The sequence below is a fragment of the Bubalus kerabau genome, chromosome 20, assembly GCF_029407905.1.
Source record: "Bubalus kerabau isolate K-KA32 ecotype Philippines breed swamp buffalo chromosome 20, PCC_UOA_SB_1v2, whole genome shotgun sequence".
NCBI lineage: Eukaryota > Metazoa > Chordata > Mammalia > Artiodactyla > Bovidae > Bubalus > Bubalus kerabau.
The window spans coordinates 6808327-6816691 of record NC_073643.1 but is presented as its reverse complement, the minus strand read 5'-3'; the positions used below and the strand labels follow the sequence as shown (position 1 = coordinate 6816691).

The window sequence follows — 8365 nt, the reverse complement described above, 5'->3', positions numbered from 1 at the left end:
GTTAGACCTTAATATTGGTGTAGCATTTGCCAATTTGCAGAGTCTCTACCCACAGACACACACGGTATTATCTGTTTCTCATCAAAATGACATTATGCTGGGGATAGGGATAAATTAGGAGTTTGGAATTCACACACACACACACAAAACCATACAGGTAATCAACAAGGACCTACTGTATAATGCAGGGAACTCTACTCGATATTCTGAAACCTAAATAAGAAAAAAAAATGGAAAAAGAATAGGAATATATATATACATATAACTGACTCTCTTTGCTGTACACCTAGAACTAATACAACACTGTAAATCAACTATACTCCAATATAACATAAAAATTAAAACAGACAGAAAATTAACAAATAAACCCACATGAGGCACCATTCCTTTGGTGAAGTGGCCAAGATGGTGCACACATGCTGCGCTGGAGGGGGAATCTGTGAGCCTCGCCGGGTTAGATGTCTTCCCTCCGGGGGGCTGCATGAGGCCCACTCTGGCCTCAGGGGTTGCTGATGGTGTTGAAGGCTCTGGGTCTGCTCAAGGGATTCACCCCTGAGAGACGCAGGAAGTCAGAACTCCCCAGCTTTTAGACCTTGACGGAGGCTCTCCCAGTACCACCCGCTGCGGCTTTGACCCCCACGGCTAACTGGTTAAGTGTGGGCACCTGCCGGCGCTTTGGGGAGTGTGACAATCCCAGCGAGCTCGCCACTACGTGATCACACTGGTGGGAGGACCCACAGAGCTCACGCGAGACCCGAGCAGGGCGCTACATAGCACGTAAGCGACGCTTGACGCAGAGCGGCTCCAGGCTTGGGCCAGCAGCTATTCTGGAAAACTCCGCCTGGTACCAGAAGCAGCGCCTGGTGGATTTACTAGCGGCAGTGAGCGGCCACTTCCTCGTGAGCACGCACCTCCACAGGTGGAGCATGCTGACTCGCCTCAAGAGCCCTAAAGGCAGGAGTTTGGCAGTTTTGAAACCAGGTACTCCAGGCCTCTGTTTTCTCCTCCCTGTTCCTGCGTTATGGATGTCGGGTCTAGCTGGGTGGATATGATCAGATGGAAGGACCATATCTGGGTCCAAGTTCATCTGCAAGTTGAGTGGCTAAGATGTATTTGGAAATCTCTGCTCCTCTAATTACAACTGAAGCAAAACTGGTAAAGTCCGCTGGCAATGCTGTTTGGCTGAACAGAGATAAGACATCTCCATTTAAATGGTATTAATTTGTTGTCAAGCAGCAGAATAAGTGGATAGTAGGTCCCTGAAGGAGAAGGCAATGGCACCCCACTCCAGTACTCTTGCCTGGGAAATCCCATGGACGGAGGAGCCTGGTAGGCTGCAGTCCATAGGATCGCAAAGAGTCGAACACGACTGAGCAACTTCACTTTCACTTTTCACTTTCATGCACTGGAGAAGGAAATGGCAACCCACTCCAGTGTTCTTGCCTGGAGAATCCCAGGGACGGGAGCCTGGTGGGCCACCGTCTATGGGGTCGCACAGACATGACTGATGTGACTTAGCAGCAGCAGCAGGTCCCTGAAGCTCTTCACTTTTTTGCCCCTTGCAGAGGTTGACCACATAATGCAGCTGTATGTCAAAGGGCCAAAAAAGCAAGGTCCTCAGAGACAACTTGCTGCAGAAGTCAGAAAACTTGATCTTGGACACGTACTCTGGACTCTGCTCAAAGGTGCACACAAGCCCTTTAGCAGTATAGATGAACTGGAAGCCATGTCTGACCTAGAGTTAAAAGAGTTTTGGAAGAACATTCATTTTCTGAATTCTTCATTGTGGAACTAGCATCGTAGATTTGCAACAAAGCAAATGCCATTTCTGATGATTCATGAGGGTATAAGATGGTCAGGAGGCAGAGTCAGTGTATATCACAGTAACAAATGCTGAGAGTTGGTTTTGGTTGTTGGACCATGTATCCTTGAGAATGGCCTTTCCTTACTTAAAATGGAAAAAAAAAAAAATTCCACATGATACAATGGCTTCAGCTATGATGAAAAAATCCTTCTGGTGGTTCAGTTTTATACATCATTCATTCTCAAGACATAGGAACTTATACCTTGGCTTATGGAAATCCAAAACAGTATGGAGTATACTCGAGGCCTGACAGTGTGAGTTACTTCATGATTTATATAGGTTGGTTATGTTTGTGTAATAGTGTGCTGTTTTATTTCCTAATCCTTGAACATTGAGGACTACAATAGAAAAGCATGATTTCCAGGGTTAATCTCTTTCAATAATAGTTTTTTTGTGAAAAACTAAATGCTGTCTTTCCCATTCTGTTTCCTCTTTTGGAGATGAGGAATAGTGAAAAAGAAGGATAATATGGAATTGTGGATACTTTTTTTTTTAATTATTTTTTATTGAAGGATAATCGCTTTACAGAATTTTGCCGTTTTTTGTCAAACCTCAACATGAATCAGCCATAGGTATACATATATTCCCTCCCTTTTGAAACTCCCTCCCCATCTCACCCCTCTAGGTTGATACAGAGCCCCTGTTTGAGTTTCCTGAGCCATACACCAAATTCCTGTTGGCTATCTATTTTGCATATGGTAGTATAAGTTTCCACGTTACTCTTTTCATACATCTCACCCTCTCCTCCCCTATCCCCACGTCTGTAAGTCACATTTCTATGTCTGTTTCTCCATTGTTTCCCTGTAAATAAATTCTTCAGTACCATTTTCCTAGATTCCATATACATGTGTTAGAATATGATATTTGTCTTTTATTCCTGACTTACTTCATTCTGTATAATCAGTTATAGTTTCATCCACCTCATTAGAAATGACTCACATGTGCTCCCTTTTATGACTGAGTAATATTCCATTGTGTATATGTACCACAACTTCTTTATCCATTCGTCTGTTGATGGACACTGAGGTTGCTTCCATGTTCTAGCTATTGTAAATAGTGCTGAAATGAGCAATGGGATACATACGTCTTTTTTAATTTTGGTTTCCTCAGGGTATATGCCTAGGAGTGGGATTGCTGGGTCATATGGTGGTTTTATTCCTAGCTTTTTAAGGAATCTCCATACTGTCTTCCATCGGAGAAGGCGATGGCACCCCACTCCAGCACTCTTGCCTGGAAAATCCCATGGACGGAGGAGCCTGGTAGGCTGCAGTCCATGGGGTTGCAAAGAGTCGGATACGACTGAAGTGACTTAGCAGCAGCAGCATACTGTCTTCCATAGAGCCTGTATCTATTTACATTCCTACCAACAGTGCAAGAGTGTTCCCTTTTCTCCACACCCTCTCCAGCATTTATTGTAGACTTTTTGATGATGTTCATTCTGACTAGTGTGAGGTGGTCTCTCATTGTAGTTTTGATTTGCATTTCTCTAATAATGAGTGACGTTGAGCATCTTTTCATGTGTTTGTTAGCCACCTGTATGTCTTCTTTGGAGAAATGTCTGTTTAGGTCTTTTCCCCACTTTTTGATTGGGTTGTTTGTTTTTCTAGTATTGAGTTGTATGAGCTGCTTGTATATTTTGGAAATTAATCCTTTGTCAGTTGTTTCCTTTGCTATTACTTTCTCCCATTCTGAGGGTTGTTTCTCAACTTGCTTATAGTTTCCTCTGCTGTGCAAAAGCTTTTAAGGTTAACCATGTCCCACTTGTTTACTTTTGTATTGATTTCTGTTACTCTAGGAGGTGCGTCATAGGGGATGTTGCTTTAATTTATGTCATTGAATGTTCTGCCTATGTTTTCCTCTAAGAGTTTTATAGTTCCTGGTCTTACATTTAGGTCTTTAATCCATTTTGAGTTTATCTTTCTGCATGGTGTTAGGAAGTGTTCTAATTTCATTCTTTTACATATAGCTCTCCAGTTTTCCCAGCACCATTTATTGAAGAGGCTGTCTTTGATCCATTGTATATTCTTGCCTCCATTGTCAAAAATAAGGTACCCATAGGTGCATGGGTTTATTTCTGGACTTTCTATCTTGTTCCATTGGTCTACATTTCTGTTTTTGTGCCAGTAGGATACTGTCTTGATGACTGTAGCTTTGTAGTATAATCAGAAGTTAGGAAGATTGATTCTTCCAGCTCCATTCTTCTTTCTCAAGACTGCTTTGGCTATTCGGGGTCTTTTTTGTTTCCATATGAATTGTGAATTTTTTTGTTCTAGTTCTGTGAAAAATGCCATTGGTAATTTGATAGGGATCGCATTGAATCTGTAGATTGCATTTGGTAGTATAGTCATTTTCACAATATTGATTCTTCCTACCCAGGAACATGGAATATCTCTCCATCTGTTTATGTCATCTTTGATTTCTTTCATCAGTGTCTTATAATTTTCTGTGTATAGTTCTTTTGTCTCCTTAGGTAAGTGTATTCCTAGACATTTAATTATTTTGTTGCAATGGTGAATGGGATTGATTCCTTAATTTCTCTTTCTGATTTTTCATTGTTAGTGTATAGAAATGCAAGTGATTTCTTTGTTTTGATTTTGTATCCTGCAACTTTGCTAAATTCACTGATTAGTGCTAGTAATTTTCTGATACTATTTTTAGGGTTTTCTGTGTACAATATCATGTCATCTGCAAACAGTGAGAGCTTTACTTCTTTTCCAATCTGGATTCCGTATTTCTTTTTCTTCTCTGATTGCTATAGCTAGGACTTCCAGAACTATGTTGAATTATAGTGGTAAAAGTGGACACCCTTGTCTTGTTCCTGATCTCAGGGGGAATGCTTTCAGTTTCTCACCATTGAGAATCATGTTTGCTGTAGGCTTTTCATATATGGCCTTTACTATGTTGAGGTAGGTTGGAGTTGTGGATACTTTTTATCAGGTGTATATCTCATTGCATTTTTTTGTTGTTTGGGAAGCAAATGCAGTTTTCTGTAAAAAAGGAGAAAAGTTAGAAACCATAGTTGGCATTAGAAGTTACAGTAGAAATAGTTTCTTTTCAGGGAAAAGAAAAATCAGTACTTGACTTTTCAGAAAATTCCTAATCAGTTTTCCAGTCCCTTGCTTGTGTTTCCATATAATTAAACTTACTCATAGCTTTGTTTTTTTACTCGGTAAAAAAGGTAGCAGTGTCTTAAAGCTAACTTAAAGTTGATAAATCTATCTGAAATCTGAATCTATTTCAACTTCTGTCCCCAGTCAGATCGCAACTTGAGATCAACCAAAGTTAAGTAGCCAACAAAATAAAAGAAGCAAATATTATTGCTAGATATCCAACTATATCTTTTGGTATTCTCATACCAAAAGATATTCCAGTCAGGGAAATTTTCAAGTCAAATTTAAAGGCTTTGGAATCAAGATTTGGTTCAGGGTTCAGTTAAACCCTGCAATCATTAGGCAAGTTTCTACAGAACGTTTTCCAGCATCTGAAAAATCAAGTTAATAGCACTCCTATCCTATTTTCCTCTGAGGATCAAGTGAAACACAAAAATATACTCCAAATGACTTAGAACCAGATTTGTTCTAGAAAATCTTACAGGAGGCAGCAAAGCATGGCTTCTAAGTTCAAATTCTAGCCATTTTTTTTTTTTTTTTTTTACCTTGATTACTTGGAGCAAGTCATTATCTCCATATGCAAAAATGGAGATGTAAGAATATCTCAATTATGAAAATCTACAAGGAAAATAGTCATAAAACTTGCATATAGTATAAGCTGTTTTGCTATGTTCCAAAGTAGATTCATATAAAAGCTGTAGTTTTTAAAATATCTTCTGGGAGTAAAGTTACAAACAATTCCTTTATTGACAGATTCTAATGTCACTTAATACTAGCAATTTTATTTACACCATAAAAACATAGAGGCATCCATTATAAATGTCAGAGATCATCTCTACATTTCACAACTTCATTCAGTTTAAGGGCCAACAAAAGGTGGTTTTCATTTGTTGAAAGTCACCTGTTTTATTTCCAGCTTGGGGCTTATTATGAGCAAATCTACTATAAAAGTTCTTTATCATTTTTTGGTGTGAACAAGTATCTTCATTTTTCTGGGATAAAATGTCTAGGAGTTGAATTGCTCAGTTATATGATCTTTGTATGTTTAATCAGAGAAGGCAATGGCACCCCACTCCAGTACTCTTGCCTGGAAAATCCCATGGATGGAGGGGCCTGGTGGGCTGCAGTCCATGGGGTCGCTAGGAGTCGGACACAACTGAGCAACTTCACTTGCACTTTTCACTTTCATGCACTGGAAAAAGAAATGGCAACCCACTCCAGTGTTCTTGCCTGGAGAATCCCAGGGACGGGGGAGCCTGGTGGGCTGCCGTCTATGGGGTCGCACAGAGTCGGACATGACTGAAGCGACTTAGCAGCAGCAGTATGTTTAATTATTTAAGAAACTGCCAAGATTTCCAAAGTGACCACATCATTTTCTGTCTTACCAGTAACATATGAGTGACCCAGTTTCTCCACAGCCTCACCTGGATTTAGTGTTGCCCTTATTTTTTATTTAACCACACTCATAGGTATACAGTGATAGCTCCTTGTGGCTTTAATTTAATTCTCCAATAAATATTGATGTTGGACATCTTTTATGGACTTATTTGCCACCTAAACATTTTCCTTCTTAAAACATCTTCTCATGTTCTTGGCTTTGTATTGTTGAATTTTGCAGATTCTTTTTGTATTCTAGACACTAGTTCTTTATTACATGTGTGGAATATAAAATTTTTACTTACCCATAGCTTGTCTTTTCATCTTTTTAAAGCATCTTTCACCGAACAAAGATTTTTATTTTGATGAAATCTAATGTATCTGTTTTTCTTTTCTTTATTTTCTCAAAACTAAGAACTTTAATCTACAGCTAAGCTCTCAACGATTTTTCCTCCTCTGTTTACTTTTCTAAAGTTCTTGTAGTTTTATGTTCTACATTTAAGTCTGTGATTCATTTTGAGTTAATTTTCTTATAAGAGAGTTCCAGCTGAGCCACCAGGGGGAGCCCAAGAATACTAGAGTGGGTAGTCTATCCCTTCTCATTGGATCTTCCTGACCCAGGAATCATACTGGGGTCTCCTGCATTGCAGGCAGATTCTTTTACCATCTGAGCTACCAAGAAAGCCCTATAAGAGAGTTAGGTCAAAGTTTTGTTTTGTTTTTTGCATATGAAGTCCAAACACTCTGGCACCATTTGTTGAAAAGGCTACTGTTCCCTTTGCCCAGGAACCCCTGGGCTTTATCTTGATTTATTTTGTGCATGCTTAGCAACATGTATCCTAAAGTAATGGCCTCTTTTTGTCACAACACTTCAGCCTATAAACATTTCATAGGAATGCCCTGCCTTCAGAGAACAGGGGAAATCTGTGGATAACATTCCTGAAATGAGAAAAGTATAAAACAGGAGAACAGATTAGTGGTTGCCAGGTGTTAAGGAGGGTGGAAGGTAGTAGGGAATGGATGTGGCCAGTTTCATTATATGAAATGGATGTGGCCAGTAAGAGGCAACATTTGGGGACTGGTGATGATAGAAAGGTTCTGCAGCTTCTGCATGAAAGTCAATGTCATAGTTGAAATACTGTATAGATTTGAACTGCTATAGATTTGAACTGTTACCACTAGTGGAAAATTGGGTTTGGAATACATGGAATCTGTCTGCCTTATTTCTTATATCTGCATGTGGATCTATAATTACCTTAAAAATTTAATTAAAAAACCATGTCTATCTATACCATGAGAATCAAATGTGATCGTGTCTATGAAAGCTCTTTATAACATATATATATATGTATGTGTCTGTGTCAAGGCTATGGTTTTTCCTGTGGTCATGTATGGATGTGAGAGTTGGACTGTGAAGAAGGCTGAGCACCGAAGAATTGATGCTTTTGAACTGTGGTGTTGGAGAAGACTCTTGAGAGTCCCTTGGACTGCAAGGAGATCCAACCAGTCCATTCTGAAGGAGATCAGCCCTGGGGTTTCTTTGGAAGGAATGATGCTAAAGCTGAAACTCCAGTACTTTGGCCACCTCATGCAAAGAGTTGACTCATTGGAAAAGACTCTGATGCTGGGAGGGATTGGGGGCAGGAGGAGAAGGGGACGACAGAGGATGAGATGGCTGGATGGCATCACTGACTCGATGGACGTGAGTCTGAGTGAACTCTGGGAGTTGGTAATGGACAGGGAGGCCTGGTGTGCTGCGATTCATGGGGTCGCAAGGAGTTGGACACGACTGAGCGACTGATCTGATCTGATCTGATCTGATATATCTGTGTGGCGTTGGTGGTGCCTCAGTCACTAAGTCGTGTCCGACTTTTACGACCCTATGGACTGTAGCCCTCCAGGCTCTTCTCTCCATGGAATTTCCCAGGCAAGAATACTGGAGTGGGTTACCATTTTCTTCTCCAGGGGATCTTCCCCACCCAGGCTTCAAACCCATGTTTCCTGCACTGCAGGA

The 8365-nt window shown here is 40.3% G+C and overlaps 1 pseudogene; it reads left to right on the top strand.

The window, feature by feature from the left end:
* Window positions 1-372: 372 nt before the first annotated feature.
* Window positions 373-2001, top strand: LOC129635508 (tyrosine--tRNA ligase, mitochondrial-like; annotated as a pseudogene).
* The last annotated feature ends 6364 nt before the right edge of the window (window positions 2002-8365 follow it).